This window comes from Hordeum vulgare, chromosome 6H (assembly GCF_904849725.1).
Source record: "Hordeum vulgare subsp. vulgare chromosome 6H, MorexV3_pseudomolecules_assembly, whole genome shotgun sequence".
NCBI lineage: Eukaryota > Viridiplantae > Streptophyta > Magnoliopsida > Poales > Poaceae > Hordeum > Hordeum vulgare.
The window spans coordinates 106,038,312-106,059,848 of record NC_058523.1 but is presented as its reverse complement, the minus strand read 5'-3'; positions in this window follow the sequence as shown (position 1 = coordinate 106,059,848).

Genomic DNA, 21,537 nt, shown 5'->3' with positions numbered 1-21,537 from the left:
TCCGGAGACCCTCCCCGGCGCCCTGCCGGAGGGGACTTTGGAGTTGGAGGGCTTCTTCATCATCATCATCGCCCCTCCAATGACTCGTGAGTAGTTCACTTCAGACCTACGGGTCCGTAGTTAGTAGCTAGATGGCTTCTTCTCTCTCTTGGATCTTCAATACAAAGTTCTCCATGATCTTCATGGAGATCTATCCGATGTAATCTTCTTTGGCGGTGTGTTTGTCGAGATCCGATGAATTGTGGTTTTGTGATCAGATTATCTATGATATATATTTGAGTCTTTGCTGATTTCTTATATGCATGATTTGATATCCTTGTAAGTCTCTCCGAGTCTTGGGTTTTTTCTGGCCAACTAGATCTATGATTCTTGCGATGGGAGAAGTGCTTGGTTTTGGGTTCTTACCGTGTAGTGACGTTTCCCAGTGACAATAGGGGAAGCAAGGCACACATCGTGTAGTTGCCATCAAGGGTAACAAGGTGGGCTCTGTCGTAGATATGAGATTGTCCATCTACATCATGTCATCTTGCTTAAGGCGTTACTCTGTTCTTTTGGACTTAATACACTAGATGCATGCTGGATAGCAGTCGACGTGTGGAGTAATAGTAGTAGATGCAGAAAGTATTGGTCTACTTGTTTTGGACGTGATGCCTATAGATATAATCATTGCCATTGATGACGTCATGACTTTGCGCGGTTGTTTCAATTGCCCGACAGTAATTTGTTCACCCACCGTCTACTTGATTTCATGAGAGAAGCCACTAGTAAACACTACGGCCCCCGGGTCTATTCACATCTATGGTTTCCACTTTCGTTTTTTTACTTTGCTTTGTTACTTTGTTTCTTTCAGTTCTCACTTGGTGAACAATCTATAAGGGATTGACAACCCCTTCATAGCGTTGGGAGCAAGCTTTTTGTGTTTGTGTAGGCACTTGTGATACTCCTTCACTGGATCGATACCTTGGTTCTCAAACTGAGGGAAATACTTACCACCCCTGTGCTACATCACCCTTTCCGCTTCGAGGGAACACCAACGCAAGGCTCCAAGGCCACGGGGGAAATCCTTTGCATATTTGCCTAGGAAGTCCCTTAAGGTGTTGCCGTAGCAGAAGGATTCCTGGTGCCGTTGCTGAGGAGTATCAAGCAACACTCCTCTTTCTGGCGCCGTTGGAAGGTCTTTTGTTGCAGTAGAAGACTTCCGTGCGGGTTACCCTCAGATAGGCGATAGACCTGGACTAAGTATTAGCGTGGTTAACGGTCGTGGCCGACTCCCTCGCTCGGCTTCCGCTTGAAGGTTGCCAAGGTGCATTACGTGCACATGGCGATAAGTGGCGAGAGCGTGTGTGAAGAAGTACACCCCTGCAGGGTTATGATCTATTTGAATAGCCGCGTCCGCGGATATGGACTACTTGGAAACATATGTTGTTCATAGACAACTATAACGGCTACTCATAAAATTGTCAAGATAAGCGTGAGTGTCGTGGACGACATTTCCGTAGGGAGCCGGAATGATTCCACGATGGAGTATTGATTGTGGTGTTAGTGGACTTGTGTGCGAGAAACATAGTTGTCAAAGCTATTTAAAAATGCAAGTTGTCTAGCCAAGAGTCAAATGCTGGCTTTCGGCATGAAACCCCAAACTCCTTGTTGATACATTGCATGAGTAGATAGATTATCCTAAAGTCTTGCTGAGTACTTTTGTACTCCCGTTTGCTTAATAATTGTTGCGGAGGTTGTTAATGACCCTAATGAAGGGTTCTTCCTAGACATCGACGATGACGAGTAGCTGGTATCCCAGCTACGATCTGGCCCTAGGTTGGGTCTGTAGATAGTCAGACCATGTGCCTTTGTCTTTCCATCTGTCTGCACTCAGACAGTTTTTACTCTTCCGCTGGCTTGTAAGACTTGTGTGTATGAATTACGATGATGGGTCGTGAGGCCCCTATCCGTGTAATATTATGTGTGAGGCTCTTCCGAGCCTTCTAAATAAAGTTTGTATGTTTATGGTTATGTTGTGATGCCATCGATGTATCTATACATATCGGTATGCCATGCGTACGTGTGTTGTACTTGGTATGTATGGGGTTCGAATACCTAGTCGTATGCCTTAGTAGCACTCCTTACGGGGAAATGCCCCTTTGTAATTCCATCGAGCCATGGTAGTTCGCTACTGCTCCGGACACATTGGTTGACCGACATGTGTCCTTCTTAGCTGTTGTGTCTGTCCCTTTGGGAAATGTCACGCGTATGTAATGGAGTCCTTGTAGCTTGCTACGACTCGTCTACATTCGCTGATGACCGACACCTGCTTTGCTGGGTCATGTATGCCTGTCCCTGTACGGAACTGCCGCTTGAGTTTATGACTAGACATGTCGATCTGGGTTCTTTGACATTGGATTCCTAGCGACACAATTGCACACGTGAGTCAAAAGGCGCAAATGGTCTCGGCTAAGGTAAGGTTGCAGCTGTGTGGATAACCGTGCGTGAGACCGCAAAGAGATGCGATGTGTTACAGGCTGGATTCCTATGGCTTAGGATCGGGGTCCCGACAACCACTAAGGCCACCGTATTCTCCTCACGCCCTCACACAATGTTAGGTGTTGTGATTCCACTAAGTGGTGCCCTTGAAGGTGGCAACCGGACCTTTACAACAAGGTTAGGGCTCTCTCCACAACTTAATTGGAGGCTCCCAACAAAACCATAGAGCTTCACCACAATGGAATGTGGCTCCGAGGTGACCTCTTGTGTCTAGGGTGCTCGAACACCCAAGAGTAACAAAATCCATACAAGAACTTGGGGGAATCAATTTTCCTTTGGTGGAAGTGTAGATCTAGGTCTCCTGCTTCAATCCCTAGCAAGACAACAAGTTTGGGTGGCTAGGGAGAGAGATCGAGCAAGAAAGCTTCAGTGCATCAATGGAGGAGAGAGAGATGTAAGAGATAAGGGGGTGGAAGAAGAAAACCCCCTTATATAGGCCCCCAGATTTCTAACCGTTACAACAAAATGGCACAGGGTGGTACAATCGGTCGCGGGGCCGATACAACCGGCGTTCCTAAATTAGCGGAACAACCTGTCAACCAGTGCCCTACAATCGAGCCAAAACATGAAGTTGGATCAGTGGTGTCACTATTCAAGGCTGTTGGGCGTGGCTAAGTCCCAAGCGGTACAACCGCTTGAAACACCGATAGTACCGGCTATAATTAATATAGCGGTACAACCGGACCACCACCGCCTAACAACTGTAGTGAAACAGAATCGTGTCCGATTGTGGACCGGTGCACGGTCGGTACAACCGCCCAGCAGCTGAGCAGTACAATGATGACCCACAAGTATAGGGTATCTATCGTAGTCCTTTCAATAATTAAGAGTGTTGAACCCAACGAGGAACAGAAGGAAATGACAAGCGGTTTTCACTAAGGTATTCTCTGTAAGCAATGAAATTATCGGTAACAAATAGTTTTGTGATAAGGTAATTTGTAATGGGTAACAAGTAACAATTGTAAGTAAGGTGCACCAAGGTGGCCCAATCCTATTTGTAGCAAAGGACAAGCTTGGACAAACTCTTATATAAAGAAAAGCGCTCCCGAGGACACATGGGAATTTATGTCAAGCTAGTTTTCATCATGCTCATATGATTCACGTTCGTTAGTTTGATAATTTGATATGTGGGTGGACTGGTGCTTGGGTGCTGCCCTTACTTGGACAAACACCCCACTTATGATTAACCTCTCTTGCAAGCATCCGCAACTACGAAATAAGAGTTAATATAAATCTAACCATATCATCAAACCTATGGATCCAAATCAACCCCTTACGAAGCAACACATAAACTAGGGTTTAAGCTTCTGTCACTCTAGCAACACGTCATCTACTTATTACTTCCCAATGCCTTCCTCTAGGCCCAAATACTGGTTAAGTATCATGTAGTCGACGTTCACATGACACCACTAGAGGAGAGACAACATATAACTTATCAAAATATCGAACGAATACCAAATTCACATGATTACTTATAATAAGACTTATCCCATGTCCTCAGGAACAAACGTAACTACTCACAAAGCATATTCATGTTCATAATCAGAGGAGTATTAATAATCATTAAGGATTTGAACATATGATCTTCCACCAAATAAACCAACTAGCATCAACTAGAAGGAGTAATCAACACTACTAGCAACCCACAGGTACCAATCTGAGGTTGTGAGACAAAGATCGGATACAACATATGAACTAGGGTTTGGAGAGGAGATGGTGCTGATGAATATGTTGATGGAGACTGACCCCCTCTCTATGAGAGGATAGTTAGTGATGACGATGGCTTCGATTTCCCCCTCTGGGAGGGAATTTCCTCGGCGGAATAACTGCGTCGGAGCTCTTGATTGGTTATGTGGAAGTTCCGCCTCGAGACGGCGGCGTCGCGTCCCAAAATCTCTGATATGAATTTTCTAGGTAAAAACCCTTCATATATCAAAAGATGGGCACCAGAGGCCTGCCAGGGGGCCCACAAGTCTGCAGGGCGCGACCAGGGGGGTACGCCGCGCCCCGTGGCTTGTGACCTCCTCGTGGGTCCCCTCCGGTACTTATTTCGCCCATTATTTTTTATATATTCCAAAACAATTCTCCATAACTTTTCAATACTTTTGGAGCTTGTAAGTGCATCTAGTGCCCCTTAGTGATTTTGGTGGTTTGAAGACTTATAGGTTAAGTATCTAATGTGCTTATGAGTGTACACAGGATCTATAAGTCACTGAGGAGTTTGAGATATTTGATGAATATCAACCCCTAAAATTGTATATCTTTGGTTGAAGAAATTGGTCTGAAGCTGAAGAATTGAATCGCAAAGAATCTGCGATGAAATTGATATTCCTCATGAAGATACTGAAATTGAGGAATTCGGTGTGTCCTGAAGAAAATCATTTTGAAGACTTTGAAGCATGAAGATTTACTCTTTCTGTTTTATTTTCTTCACACTTGAGTAATAGGAACACCGTACTGTTAAAGGGGGTGGAAGTTACACTTTGGAATGAATTTCCTCATGATGCTCAACCCAAGCCTAATCCTACCAAATGCCTCAAGTGAGGAATACGAGTGACATGAGGACTCTCATAGTTGAGGGTTCCGACCATTTCAATAGCCACGCCAAGTCATTGGTGTTATCCACACCAACGGTCATATTATTTAAGGGCATTAGTGTCAAATCATGTCGGGATGCTCCCAGGCTATAAATAGCCACCCCCACAACCATTAGCTGGTTGGCTGCTCCGTTAGGAACTGACACTTGTCATAAGAGCAACCCAAATTCCTCAGAGTCTTCGAGAGTAATTCATCAGTGAGGAAATACCCCATACACCAAAACTACAAACCAAACCTAGTGATTGAGCATCACTGAAGAAGTTGTTCCTGTGTGGGACTAAAGCCTTTTACCTTTGAGGACTGTGCATCCTCCAGACGGTTAGGCGTCATGGTCTAGAGCTTTCCAGCAGTCAATTGTGGATCGCCAGGTGACAAAGTTTGTGAGGGTTTGGAAGTCTGCCCTGAAGACTTACCACGAGAATTGGGCGAGGACTATGTGTTCTTAGCCCAAGGAGAACACGGTAGGGACTGTATGTCCCGGGACTGTGTGTCCTTTGGTTTCAATACCAAGCCGCTCCAAACCAGATGTACGACTGTCACAGCAGTTGGAACTGGGTCATCAACTACTATCTTCGCTGAGAAACGGGTTCTAATTCCTCAACTCCTTACTTTCCTCAGATTATGTGTTGATGACTTTCACTGTTACTGTTTGAAGAATTTGCTGAAGACTTTCTCTGAAATTCCTCAACCCCAAATACTTCATGCTAGTTAATCCTCATCTGTTTCCTGCATGCGTGCTCACTGTGCAATCTGTTTTCACATTCCTCACACTAAAAAACTGTTGTTGTGAGACTTTGCACTTCTGATCCTTTGCTGTTTCCGCTGTAAGTTAGTCATTAGTGAGGAATTTCCTCAAAAGGAATTTCCTCAGTGATGAAATTCTAAAAATCTCCTATTCACCCCCCTCTAGTCGATATAACGCACTTTCAATTGGTATCAGAGCAAGTTACTCCCTTGTTCTGTGTGATTTTGGTTTAACCACCTGGAGTTTTAGTTATGTCGACTACAGGCATGTTTAAGGTGACTGCAGCATGTCCTACCTTCGAAAGAAAGAACTTTCCCTTCTGGAAGAACAAGATGCAAATGCATCTACAAGCTATTGATAATGATCTCTGGTATATTGTGGAACATGGCGTCGCCATCATCTCTGTTAGTGTCTCTGCTGCTGATGTGAAGAAATTCAAGCAACTCGATTCTCAAGCGAAGAATATCATCTGTGGCCATCTGAGCCCAGGCCAGTTTGGAAGAGTGAGTGCTTTGGGCTCTTCAACACTGATCTGGGAGATACTGTGCAAAGTAAATGAAGGAGTATCAACCCAGTGTGACTCTCGTGTTGATATTCTTCGCAATCTCTTCAATCGCTTCAAGAGGCATGACAATGAAAGCTGCCAAGACACCTTTGATCGCCTCACAGTCATATCAAATGAACTGCAAGCACTGGGAGCTCGAGACATTACTGATCACGAAGTTGTGAAGAAACTGCTGAGATCTTTGGATTCTTCATTTGATACTTTAGTTCTGATGATTCAAGAAAGACCAGACTACAAGATGCTTGACCCAGCTGATATACTCGAAAGACTCAATACTCACGAATTCCAGCTAGAATTAAAGAAAGATCTATATGGACCAAGCTATTCCAGACCACGTGCACTGAAGGCTAGAGCAATTTCCTCATCTGAAGAAGAAGATTCAGATGATAGCATTGGTGACCCTGAAGAATTTGGACAGGAGCTTGCAATGCTCGTGAGGAAATTCCAGAGGTTTACACGACGTGGCCAGTTCGGTAAATCTTCAAGAAGAGACATGAGGAAATCAGAACCTTCATGTGAGGACTACAAGAAAAGAACCTGCCACAAATGCAAGAAATCAAGTCATTACATTGCTGACTGTCCCCGTTGGGGAAAGGAATCAAAGAAAAAGAAATACAAGGATGACAGTTCTGATGACTCGAAGAAGAAGAAGAAATCTTCGAAATCCTCATCTTCAAAGCTCTCATCGCACAAGAAGACTAGTTTCAAAAAGGCTCGGGCACTTATTGGCAAGGAAATGGATTCCGAGGCAGAATCAGAAGAATGTGATGAAGAAGAGGGTTCTGATGAAGACTCAGAATCCGGACAGGCTAGTCTCGCACTGGCAACCACTTTCATCAGCAAGTCAATCTTCAACCTTGAAGAAGATGATAACACCATCCACACTGATGACCATGCTCATGACTTCGCTCCAACCTATTGCTTCATGGCAAAAGGTTCAAAGGTACCGAATGATGCTCCCTCCTTTGATTCAAGTGACTGTGAACCTGATGATTATAAAAAACCTAGTTACAGTAAACTTGCTATCATTGCCACTAAACAACTAACTGCCCTGGAAAAGCTTCAGAAACTGCTAGATAGAAGTGATGATCTGTTGAATGATGAAATGAATCTTACGCAAATCCTCACTAAAGATGTGAAAAGTCTTCAGTCTAGATTTGATAATCTTCAAGATCGTTATGATACACTCCTCACTGATCATGAGAAACTTTCCTATGAATTTCTTCAAAGGAAGCTTGATCTAGAGAAGCTGAGGATTTCTCATGATGTTCTTCGGATGGAAAATGATTCATTACTAGCTCAATAGATCAGCGCTGCTCAAGCTGAATTCATTCCTCCATGTCTTAGATGCATTGAACGTGGAACTGCTAATTCTTCACCAGAATCATCAACTGCACCTGTAGTGTCTATTTCCTCACTTGAGGAAAACACAAATGTTACTGATGAAAATGCAGGGTTGAAGGAATTGTATGTGACAGGCATATACAAAAGCCTCAAAGGACGTCAAACCCTTTGTGATGTGATCAAAAAACAAATCTTGAACAGGAATCCGAGGAAAGAAGGAATTGCCTTTGAGAGGAAATTAAATGCTGATGGATCTTATTGGAAACCTGAGCAGTATCCCATAGGTGCTTGATTTTCTCGTAAATCTTGAAGATGTGATCCCATAGGTCCTTGGCGTCTAGCTTGATCTTATGGGTAAACTCCATGATCATCAGATGATTGGCATTAAGTCCTTGTTCCACTATCCCTTGGCACTTGAAGACTTGTTGCTCCATCGCTTCCAGCCTTGTCTCCATGCTTTCGGTCTTCTTTGGCCCCTTAACATCAAGGATGTGCAGCACCCCCTCATGCATCTCAATGGTTTGAAGGTGTTGCAACACCTCCGAAAGGTAGGGGTTGATTACCCTCTCAAAGAACTTGTCCTTTAGGGAACTTGAAGACGTCATGTTGGTCTAAATATGTTAGAGAAACAGCTCGAAAGAAAACATGAGATATTGTCGAGATACGGAAGTCAAAACCTTCGAGAGATTATATAATGATTTTTTGCCGACCCGATGAAGTATTCCACAAGAAAACAGAGTCTGGAGGGTGCATGGGGTGGCCACAAGTCTGCAGGGCGCGGCCAGGGGGGTAGGCCGCGCCCCTTGTCTTGTTGCCTCCTCGTGTACTCTTCAGACTGCTTTAAATTTTCCTAAATTTTTAAATATTCCAAAACTGGTAAAAGATGCCATTGAAAACATTTTGGAGTCGGTTTGCTTACCGTAGCACATACCTATTCCTTTTTGGAGTCCGAGACGTTCTAATACGTCTCCCTAATGTACTCTTCCGGGGTTATGGTATTGATAATATTAGTTTCAACATTTATGAGAGTACGTGAGATGTAATGTTTGATTCTTTCCCCATTTACCACCTTCGGATTTGTACCTTCGGTGTTGTTGATCTTGACGGCACCGGAATGATATACTTCCTCGATAATGTAAGGCCCTTCCCATTTAGAGAGAAATTTTCGTGCAAAAAGTCTTAAACGAGAGTTGTATAGCAAGGCATGATCACCTACATTGAATTCACGCTTTTGCATCCTTCTACCATGGCATCACTTAACCTTTTCTTTAAACAACTTGGCGTTCTCATAGGCGTGGGTTCTCCATTCATCAAGTGAGCTAATGTCAAATAACCTCTTCTCACCGGCAAGTTTGAAATCATAGTTAAGCTCTTTAATTGCCCAATAAGCTTTATGTTCTAGCTCTAAAGGTAAGTGACATGCTTTAGCATAAACCATTTTATAAGGAGACATACCCATAGGGTTTTTAGAAGCGGTTCTATAAGCCCATAATGCATCGTCAAGTTTCTTAGACCAATTCTTTCTAGATCTATTAACGGTCTTTTGCAAAATCAATTTTATTTCTCTATTGCTCAATTCTACTTGCCCACTAGACTGAGGATGATAAGGAGATGCAATTCTATGATTAACATCATACCCAACAAAAAATTTACGGAAAGCACCATGAATAAAGTGTGAACCACCATGAGTCATTAAATATCGAGGGACTCTAAATATAGGGAGAATAACTTCTTTCAACATTTTAATAGAAGTGTTATGATCAGCTCTACTAGTTGGAATAGCTTCTACCCACTTAGTAACATAATCAACAACAACTAGAATATGAGTATACCCGTTGGATTTTGGAAAAGGACCCATATAATCAAAACCCCAAACATCAAATGGTTCAATAACTAGAGAGTAGTTCATAGGCACTTCCTGAGGTCTACTAATATTACCAATTCTTTGACATTCATCACAAGACAATACAAACTTACGAGCATCCATGAAGAGAGTAGGCCAATAAAAACCAGATTGTAATACCTTGTGTGCAATTCTATCTCCAGCGTGATGTTCTCTGTAGGCCTCGGAGTGACACTTGTATAGGATATGTCCCTGTTCATGCTCAGGTACACAATATCTAATAATACCATCTACTCCTTCTTTAGAAAGGTGTGGGTCGTCCCAAAAGTAATGTCTTAAATCATAGAAGAACTTTTTCTTTTGTTGGTATGTGGAACTAGGCGGTATAAATTTAGCAACAATTTAGTTAGCATAATCAGCATACCAAGGAGCATTGCGTGAAGCATTTATGACAGCTAATTGTTCATCAGGGAAGCTATCATCAATAGGTAGTGGGTCATCAAGAACATTCTCTAATCTAGACAAGTTATGTGCTACAGGGTTATCAGCGCCCTTTCTATCAATAATATGCAAATCAAATTCTTGTAGCACAAGGAACCATCTAATAAATCTAGGCTTAGCATCTTTATTTTCCACAAGGTACTTAGTAGCAGCGTGATTAGTGTGAACAGTTAATTGGAATTAACATTATAAGGCCTAAAATTATCGCAAGCAAACACAACTGCTAAAAAATCCTTTTCAGTGGTAGCATAGTTTCTTTGAGTACTCTCTAGAGTTTTACTAGCGTAATGGATGACATTTAATTTCTTATCAACTCTTTGTCCTAGAACAGCACCAACAACATAATCACTAGCATCACACATAATTTCAAAGGGTAGGTTCCAATCAGGTGGTTGAACAACAGGTGCGATGATCAAGGCTTTCTTAAGAATTTCAAATGCTTCTACACAATCATCATCGAAAACGAATGGAATATCTTTTTGCAAAATATTAGTGAGAGGCTTAGAAATTTTAGAGAAGTCTTTAATAAATCTCCTATAGAAACCAGCATGACCAAGGAAACTTCTTATACCTTTAATATCTGTTGGACACAACATTTTTCCAATAGCATCAACTTTAGCTTTATTAACTTCAATACCTTTTTCGGAGATTTTGTGTCCCAATACGATGCCTTCATTAACCATAAAGTGGCACTTCTCTCAATTCAAGACAAGATTAGTTTCTTCACATCTCTGCAAAACTTGATCAAGGTTGCTCAAGCAATCATCAAAAGAAGTTCCGTAAATAGAAAAATCATCCATGAAAACCTCGAAGTCAGAGAATATAGCCATCATACATCTTTGAAAGGTAGAAGGTGCATTTCATAAACCAAAAGGCATACATCTATAAGCAAAAGTATCGAAAGGGCAAGTAAAAGTGGTCTTCTCTTGATACTCTTTTGATATAGGTGTTTGAGAGAAACGAGAGTAACCATCTAGAAAGCAAAAATGTGTATGTTTGGATAGTCTTTCTAGCATTTTATCTATAAAAGGTAGCGGATAATGATTTTTCCTAGTAGCCTTATTTAATTTCCTGAAATCAATTACCATTCTATATCCTGTAACAATTCTTTGCGGGATTAATTCATCTTTATCATTGTGTGTGTGTGTGTTGTGTTGTGCTCACACACGCTCCTCTCCTGTTCCCTCCACTTCCATGCTGACTGTGCTAATAGCTCCCATAATTGCACACCGGATGATTCGTAGAGGCAACCACATAGTCTAGTACTTCTGGTTTGATCCAAATCTAGAGTCAAAGATCCGTACGCCGATCTCTTCCAGACCTGGATCCACCTAGACCAAGAGTGTGCTTTTGCAAGATCAGGAGCCAACACAATGAATAGGGAAGGAGTAACGTAGGTCATTGTCCCAACGACCATGTCTTACGATGACTAGCATCAATGAAGATAATTGTGGCCTCCACCACCACGCCTATACCTGGCCATGGGCAGTCCGGTCCAAACGGCCCAACCCAACCTGTCACATCCCTAACCCTTAAGCAAGTTAGCCTTGTGCTCATGTCTTCTTTGCATTTGCATCTAAGAATTTTCAACAAGAACAAGAAAGTGGCAAAGGAAAAACTCAAAACCCTAGCCACTACTTTAAATAAAGAAAATCTCAAACTAGTTAAAATCAATGAACCCAAAATGGCCTCAAGAAATGTTCAAACTTTCTGATATATCATGAAAGTAAATGAGCATTGGAGAAAACTATTTTCTTGACACTTTAAGCATTTTAATTTAATGCAAAAGCCACTGGTTTCAAACTTTAAATTTGAAATCAGAAACTATAAATTTTCAAAAATGTTGAAAACTTTGGAAATGGTTGGGAATATTATAACAAATATTCAGGTGTGTTTAAAATAGTTTTTACCACCATTTTGGAGCTGAAATAAATAGCAAAACATTAGTTAGCAAAACAGAACAAAACAGAAAAGAAATAAGAGGAAGAAAAACATTACCTGTCGCCTGAGGAGGCCCAGCCCACCAGGGGCAGGGTCGTCTTCTTCCTTTGCCTTCTGGCAGAAGGGAGATCGACCACGGCGGCCCCTCCACCTCCTGCTTCGCCGTGGCGAGCTCCAGAGCACCCGGGACAACGCGACAATGGGGATTAGCTCCCCGGGGTCTCCTCTATCCATTCCCAGCACTGGTTTCCCCCTCCTCTCGGATCTTTTCCTCCCTCCTGCTGCCGCCATTACCACAAGCTCGAGCTCGAGCCGCAGCACTTCTAGCCACGGGAACCTTCCTCCGAGTAGTCCGTTCGCTCCGCCTCGTCGTTCTGGTCCTCTCTGCAGAAGCCGAAGCTTCCCCGAGCTCTGCATCGCCCCAACGCCATCGTCTTCCACCTCCGGCCGCCGGAACTCTCCCGTCGATTCCTCCCTCCGGCGCACCCCCGAGCCCCTCAGCAACACCATCGGAACCGCCGTGAGCTTGTCATCGTTTCCTCTCTCGCCCCACGCTCTTCTGTGCATCGTAGCCCCGTTCCCCACCAAGGCCGAGAGCTCCTCGCCGCCGGTCATGTCGTCACCGTCGCTGTGGTGTCTGATCCACGCGCTCGAGCTAGGGTTCGAGCTCCTGGAGCCTCCAGGAGTGTGATGAGCCCCTCAGCTGTCCTCCCCGTGCCCTAGAGCCATCAACTGCGGGAGGCTGAGCTTTGGCCGCCGCTACGGCTCGTCGCCGGCGCCTCTCCCTGCGACCCTAGCCTCCCCTGATGCCCCTGCCAGATCGGCTACTTCGCCAGCATTCCGTAGCTGCAAACCGCGTTCGAATTGGTGCTGTGCAGCGCCGTTTAGGTCGTCTCCGGCGAGCCCTCCACCGCGGGCTTGGTCGCCGGCGACCACCCTCCGGTGGGGGCCGACGTGGCAAAGCTAATCCAGTAGATTAGAAGCTTAATCTCTCGCTGACAGTGGGCCCAAGGCCAAGTCAACTCAGATTAGGGGCTGGTCAGCGCGGGATTAGTCCCAGAGAGGCTGACCAGTGGGGCCCCCCTGTCAGGTTTGACCTGAACAGGTCGGCTGACCTGCTGACGTCAGTCTGATGCAATAAAGAGAATTTCCAGTATAGAAATAATTCCAGGAAATTGCTAAAACTTGTAAAAATCATAGAAATTAATCTGTAACTCCAATGAAAATAATTTATATATGAAAAAGTATTAGAAAAATTCAGGGATTCTGAATATGCTATTTTCAACCATGTTTGAAAAAGTTACAGGACCCTAACATATATAATAAGGAATAAATCAATTCTTAAAATTACTTTCTAAATGGAATTTGGAAAATATTCAAATTTCATTATGGTTGCCATGATCACACACTGTCCTAATTACAAATCAGTACCCTAACATGACATCTCATGCATGTTAACATCAAGTTGATCTGAGCATCAGGTCGAATCAATTAAATCGGTATTCGAGAATACCCCGTTTGAATTGATATTCGAATGTGATTCAAATCAACTCTAAACCTAATACATGTTGATTGTAATAACCTATCTCTTTGCATTCTCATGCCATGCTCATGCTCATGCATCATCTTGTTTGCATGTGATTGTTATTGAATGTTGCCATTCATTTCGGTAGGCTCCGCACCCTCGGATTCCATCGAATATCCGTCTCACGGATATCGTCCCTCCTCTGAGCAACAAGGCAAGCAACCCTTTTGATCATCCCGATAATTCCCATGTTCTTGCTCCTGCACTTATTTATTGCATTAGGATCAAATGCTACAACTTCTTTTGCCACGTTAGTTGAACCCACTTCCTTTGCATGACCTAACCTTGTCACAGTAAATAGCCGAACCTTGCAACCTAGAATACCTGGTAGTTGCCTGAGCTATGATGTGCCTTATCCTGCTATGCATGCTATGCTTAGAGTTGTGTATGGTCTGTCATCTGGGAGATGAACAGAATTGTGAGAGTGTGTTCGGTAAGCAAAGGTTGTGTGTTGCCAAGATAAGCGTGAGTGTCGTGGACGGCATTTCCATACGGAGACGGAATGATTCCACAATAGTGTATTGTTGTGGTGTTAGTGGACTCGTGTGCGAGAAATCAAGTTGTCAAAATTATTTAAAAATGCAAGTTGTCTAGCCACGAGTCAAATGCTGGCTTTCCGCATGAAACCCCACAATATCTTTTTGATACCTTGCATGAGTAGTTAGTTATCCTAAAGTCTTGCTGAGTACCTTCGTACTCATGTTTTCTTAATACATGTTGCAGAGGTTGCTAATGACCCTAATGGAGGGTTCTTCGTAGACATCGACGACGACGAGTAGCTGGTGTCCCAGCTACGATCTGGCCCTACGTTGGATCTGTAGTATAGTCAGGCCATGTGCCTTCTAGTTGCCCTGTCTGTACTCAGACAGTTTAAACTCTTCCGCTGGCTTGTAACTGAATGACTGCTATTATGGGTCGTGAGACCCTTAATGTGTAATATTATGTGTGTGGCTCTTCCGAGCCTCTGAAATAAAGGTTGTATGTTTATGGTTATGTTGTGATGCCATCGATGTATCTATACATATCGGTATGCCATGCATACGTGTGTCGTACTTGATATGTATGGGGTTCGATTACCTAGTCGTGAACTTTAGTAGCACTCCTTACAAGGAAATGCCCCTTTGTGATCCAATGAGCCTTGGTAGTTCGCTACTGCTCCGGACACATTGGTTGACCGGCATGTGTCCTTCTTAGCTGCTGTGTCTGTCCTCTTTGGGGAAATATCACGCGATGTAATGGAGTCCTTGTAGCTTGCTACGACTCGTCTATACTCGTCGATGACCGACACCTGCTTTGTTGGGTCATGTATGCCTGTCCTTGTGCGGAACTGCCACTTTGGTTTATGACTAGACATGTCGATCCGGGTTCTTTGACATTGGAATGCTAGCAACACTATTGCATACGCGAGTCAAAAGACGCAAACGGTCCCGGCTAAGGTAAGGCTGCAGCCGAGGAGTTAACCGTGCGTGAGACCGCAAAGAGATGCGATGTGTTACAGGCTAGATTCCTATGGCGTAGGATCGGGGTCCCGACACAACCCGGCCCAAAAATCCTGAGCCAGGCTAGGCCTAAAATTGCGTGCGGTCTTATTTTAATGTTAGTAGGCCACCTGTCAAATTTCATCGCAACCGCAGTCCGTTTGATACCCGAACAGTCGACCATAGTGGCACCGTCATCGGTTTATCGGTAGACGTTTTTCGGTGTTTAAAAATATTGCTGTCGGGCTGCAAACCTTCCTATCTTCCCCACCTAGCATATTCTACATAGCCCAATACTACCCACCTAGCCTACCCCTCCATTTTGGACCGTCCGATCGAGATCCGACGGCCCAAAAACGGTGCAAGATCCCCTACCCTAATTCCAGAGGTTATAATAGACCCAACCCTAAAATCTAGGAGGATTGTCCCATCCAATCACCCACCCGCAATCACCCATGCCGTGTCTTCTCCCACCTCCGGATCCGCTCCAGATCCAATCCAGTGAGCCAACCATGGCCCCTACCCCGGTCAGCGCACCCGAACTCCACCTCGCGTGCCCGCCTCCAGCCTCCTCGTCCCCGTGGTTGTAACAGCCGAGCAACAAGTCTCGCGCCTCAGCCTCCTCGACCTCCTCGTCGTTCGTTGCATCGGACAGAGAAGTAACCAACGCCCCAGCCAACCATAGCAGCAGCCCCTGTGTACGCCCTTTCGCAGCCCACAAGCTCCTCGTGAAGGAGCCACACGAGGAGGCTCCCAAGCCAGCTAGTTCCTGGACCTGAGCTCGATCCATGCCTAGTGTCGAAGCTCCGCCCTCGTGGCCGTTGCGAGCGACCAAAGCCTCCATGGACGCCATTGCAGCCCGAAGCTTCCTCTGCCCCGCCTCGTCCTCCCGCCGGTGAGCCGAGCCGCTGTCCCGTGCTCTCCTTTCCTTCCTCGTGTCTCTCTCCTTTTTCCCTTAACATCCTCTATTTCTTTAGTCGAGCATGGACGGGTAGCTTGTTGCAGCCCCACCATGGTTGACCTCGGAGCTCTTCCGCGTCACCATTCAAGCAGCTTCGCCCCCCTACCGGATCCGTCCATTAGGTCCCTGAGCCCCACGACCATATTCGTACCTCCCTGAGATCGAGATTCTGTCGGCAGCTGTTCAGGAAGCGGTGGACCGTGACATTGACATGCCGGACAGGGATGGTGATTCGGGTGCTAATAATGTAGACAAGGGACAGTTTCCTTCTCAGTCTCATATTGCCCCTGGGTCGGCTACACTGGATTCGAAGGAGGGGGAGACTGCGCCGGCAGCAGGGGGCTGAGACCCCTGGGGCTAAGTTACGCTTTGGCTCCTTCCTGCCAGACGCGTTGCCGGTCAGACTCGTCGATTCAAAGATGAAGAGGTCCTTTGGGAAGCAAGTTGCTAGTGCATCGTTGCAACCTTCTTCACCGGCTGTGGGTCTACAGCCGATTTCCCTGGATCGTTACCTGCTTCAGGTCAGACAGGAGGAGGATAGGACAGCGTTGTCTGTGCCGAGTATGGGGCCAGTGCAGGAGGTCTCTAGATTTTCTAGTACGTGTAGTCAGGCAGAGACTACGGTCACCGATTCTCCGGTGGCTTCGGTGCTGGAGACGCCTCATAATTATATCTCTGAGGATGCGGTCATACAGTTTGGGGGTATTCCGGATCCTATGACGTCGAACCGGAGGGTTAGCGACCGGATTCAGAGCCAGCCTGATGCGGATGATTTGCAGTTGGGTCGGGCGACTAGGATTGCAAAATTGAAGGTTGTTGAATCGTCAACAGGTATGTCGGTTAATTTGGAGCATTCTATTTTGCAGTTTTCACCTCCCGAAATTATTGAAAAGGCTTCGGCCATCGTGGTCTCGCTTGGTAATTCAAATGCAGAAGTTGCGAAATCTATTAATGAATTATTGGACCTAGAGGTCGATAGGGCTTTGGATATTGTTAGGAACTTAGCAGCGGTTAAACCGATGATAGATGCAGAGATTACGAACCTTGGGGGGCTGAATTCTTTATGTGAGCTTAACAAAGGTCAGGATTCGGTTCTTGCTAATACTTTAGGTGACGAGGGTGCTGTTCATAATGACTCCGATGATCCTGGTTATACGGACCAGGGTCAATGGCAGAAAATTAAACAGACTTGGAACAGAAAAGTTTATCCGGTCTCTGCTATTCGTAGGAGTGCCCGCTTTAAGACTGCTAAGAAATTCTACGATGAAAGATGAGAGGAATTTTTTGGAATAGTAGAGGTCTACGCGACTTGGCTAAAACTAGATTCCTCGCTGAAGCCACAACGGAGCACAAGCTAGACTTTATTGCCATTCTAGAGACTGGGAGAGATAAGTTCTCTTGTCAGTTTCTGAGCTCCCTTTCCGCAGGGATTGATTTTGATTGGCACTGTCTACCTCCAAGAGGAAGATCCGGAGGGATCTTACTTGGAGTTAGATGTGATACACTCCAGGTTAGGGAAGTAGTGTTCGGCGATTTTGCGGTTTAATTCAAAATTACATCCAAATTGGATGGTTTTAGGTGGGCTCTATTAGCGGTGTATGGGGCTGCTCAGCCTGAACTTAAATCTGAATTCTTGGCCGACTTAGTTCGCATCTGTGATGAACAACTGCCTTTACTGATTGGTGGTGATTTTAATATTGTCCGTTGGGCGTATGAAAAGAATAATAACAATTTTGATGGTACATGGCCATTCTTGTTCAATACTATTATCGAGAGCCTAGAACTGCGGGAGATAGAACTCACAGGTAGGAATTTCACCTGGGCAAATTCCCTGCCAAATCAAACTTTTGAGAAGTTAGATAGAGTTCTTTCCAGTGTGGACTGGGAACAGAAGTTCTCGTTGGTTACTGTTCGTGCACTCTGAAGGGCGATTTCCGATCATACCCCCTTGTTGTTGGATACTGGGGATGCATTATATCTGGGTAATCGAGATAGTTTCTCTTTCGAATCCAGCTGGTTTTTAAGGGAGGGATTTCTGGACCTGATACACAGGGAGTGGAATAGGTCTTCGGGCGGTTCATCGAGTGTACAACGTTGGCAAAATAAAATTAGACACCTGAGACAGTACCTTCGTGGTTGGGCCAAGCATGTCTCGGGGACATATAAAGATGAGCGGATAGGCTCATAAACTTTATCGATGAGCTGGATAGAAAGGCTGAGAACTGTGTTTGGGACGGAAATGAACGTCAACTCAGATTTGAGGCTGAACAGAGGCTACGTTCTCTTCTCAGAGAGGAGGAGATGAAGTGGGCGAATAGAGCTAAAGTTAAATATATTATTCTTGGGGATAATAACACGAAGTTCTTCCATCTAATAGCTAATGGCAAGCACAGGAAGAAGAGGATAGTGCAGCTTGAACAGGATGAAGGTACCATAGTTGGCCATGAGAACCTAAAATTATATATCTCTAACTATTATAAACAGCTGTTTGGTGCTCATCAAGATAGTTTTGTGACTATGGACGAGTACCAGGTTGCAGATATTCCCCAAGTTGGGGAGGCTGATAATGAGTCTTTATCTGCTCCCTTCTCGGAGAAAGAGGTGCTAGAAGCGATAGGAGGTTTGAAGTGTGGTAAGGCCCCTGGGCCGGATGGGTTTCCGGAAGAATTTTACAAACACTGCTGGCACATCATTAAGAAGGACTTAATGGCTATGTTTGAGGATTTGTATGCTGGTAATCTCCAACTCTTCCATCTGAATTTTGGTACTATTACGTTGATACCAAAAAAGGAAGGAGCGTCTCGCATTGAGCAGTTTCGCCCGATTTGCTTGCTTAATGTTAGTTTCAAAATATTCACGAAGGTTGGAACAGATAGACTAACGAAGATGGCGCATTTTGTGGTGCAATCTTCGCAAACCGCATTTATGCCTGGGCGTAATGTCCTTGAAGGGGTAGTTGTTCTCCATGAGACTCTGCACGAGATGCACTCAAAGAAACTAGATGGAGTTATCTTTAAAGTGGATTTTGAAAAGGCATATGACAAAGTAAAATGTTCTTTCTTGCAACAAACATTGCGGATGAAGGGATTCGATGAGGTTTGGAGAAAGCACATAGATTCCTTTACCACAAGAGGGAGTGTCGGGATCAAGGTCAATGATGATATTGGTCACTTCTTCCAGACACTAAAGGGACTAAGACAAGGCGATCCTATGTCCCCTATTCTCTTCAATATTGTTGCGGATATGTTGGCTCTGTTGATCAAGAGAGCTAACGAAAAAGACCTTGTATCTGGATTAGTACCTCATCTGGTGGATGGAGGTGTTTCTATTCTACAATATGCTGATGATACGATTCTCTTTATGGAGCACGATCTACTCAAAGCCAAAAACCTTAAACTCATCCTGTGCCTTTTTGAGCAGTTATCTGGGTTGAAGATTAACTTCAATAAAAGTGAATTGTTTTGTTTTGGTGAAGCCAAAAAGCAACAACATATGTATAATCAGCTGTTCGGATGTGTGGCAGGGGAATTTCCTTTTACGTACTTAGGAATTCCCATCCACCATCGTAAATTATCTAATGCGGAGTGGAAATGCATTGAGGAACGGTTTGAAAAGAAACTTAGTACTTGGAAAGGCAAGCTTCTTTCGTACGGAGGCAGATTAGTCTTGGTTAATTCAGTATTAACAAGTCTGCCTATGTTCCTCCTATCTTTTTTTGAAGTACCTGTTGGGGTACGGAAAAGATTGGATTTCTACCGCTCTCTCTTTTTCTGGCAGAGTGATGAGGTTAAGACTAAATATAGGTTGGCCAAATGGGATATTATTTGCCGTCCTAAAGACCAAGGAGGATTAGGTATTGAAAATTTGGAAATTAAAAATAGATGTCTGCTCAGCAAGTGGCTGTTTAGATTGTCAATGGAAACCGATGGAATGTGGGTGCAAATTCTGACCAACAAGTACCTGCAGTCCAAATCTTTATCGCGGGTGGAAGCGAGACCTTTTGACTCGCCATTCTGGAAGGGTCTGATGCGGGTAAAAAGCTCATTCTACCACAGATCGAGGTTTATCATTGGAAATGGGGAATTGACTAGATTCTGGGAAGACACCTGGTTAGGAGAAGCCCCTCTGGCTGTTCAATATCCGCGGTTGTACCATATTGCCCAACGTCGACAAGCGACAGTTGCGGTAGTATTGCGGGAGATTCCCCTTAATATTCACTTCCGCAGATCTTTAGTTGGGGATAGATGGGTTTCCTGGTTGCATCTAGTTAGAAGGTTAATGGAGGTTAACCTTTCTGATAGGTGTGATCGTATCTCCTGGAGATTAACACCAAATGGGTTGTTTACGGTTAAATCCATGTATTCTGATCTCATTGATTCAGTCCCAATTCCTAAATTTAAACATATTTGGAAGGTCAGAGTTCCTCTTAGAATTAAAGTTTTCTTGTGGTTTGTTCACAAGGGAGTTATTTTAACTAAGGATAATTTGGCCAAACGGAATAGGAAGGGAAGTCCCAGATGTTCTTTCTGTCCAAGTCTAGAAAGTATTCAGCACCTCTTTCTTGACTGTCCTTTGGCTAAACTTGTTTGGCGCTCAATTCATATTGCTTTTAACATTGCTCCTCCTGTTAACTTGAACTCGTTATTTGGAACGTGGTTACAGGGAATTGATGTTCAATTGGCTAAATCTATTCGTGTCGGAGCATGTGCTCTTCTTTGGGCTTTATGGGATAGCAGAAATGATTTGGTTTTTAACAGAGCTCGTGATATTCAATTCTTGCAGGTTATCTACCGAATTACCGCACTGATCCGCACATGGTCGTTACTAACTCCTGTGGCAGCCAGGGAGCTTATGGTTACTGGGTGTGCCCGCTGGGAGATGGTAGCACAGGGTATCTTCAACCGGTTTGGATGGCGGCATATTAATAGGATAGGTGTTTAGTCATCTTGATCTTTTAGCCACTCCAGGCAGTGGCGCGATGTTCGCCATGTATCTTTTTTGTTCCTTTTTATATATTATGTACTTTCTGAACACTTAGTTTGATTAATATATGGCTGTATGCATCCCTCGATGCAGAGGCCGGGGGAAGGCCTCCTTTTCTAAAAAAATGGATGCAACCTCTCTGCTTCCTTGATGTGAGCAGGTTCGTGCGGAACTGAAGTTCAGTTCGTTCTGGCATGGCGATGCCTTCAAGATTCGTTGCTATGTTTTAGCACGAGCATGTGAGTAGCCGAGTTGGTAGTGCAGTCATCTTCTAAGAGAGGGATCTGGGGTTCAAATCCAAGGCGTCAACATTTTTATTTTGTGTTATTTCTTGTTCCTGCATGCCATTCATTTTGGTAATTCAGATTCGTCAGTTCTGCACTAGCGTGTGTACATGTCGAGCCGATATGCATCTTGGTACAGGTCCCACTGCTAGCTGAGCTGGTCATCGTTGC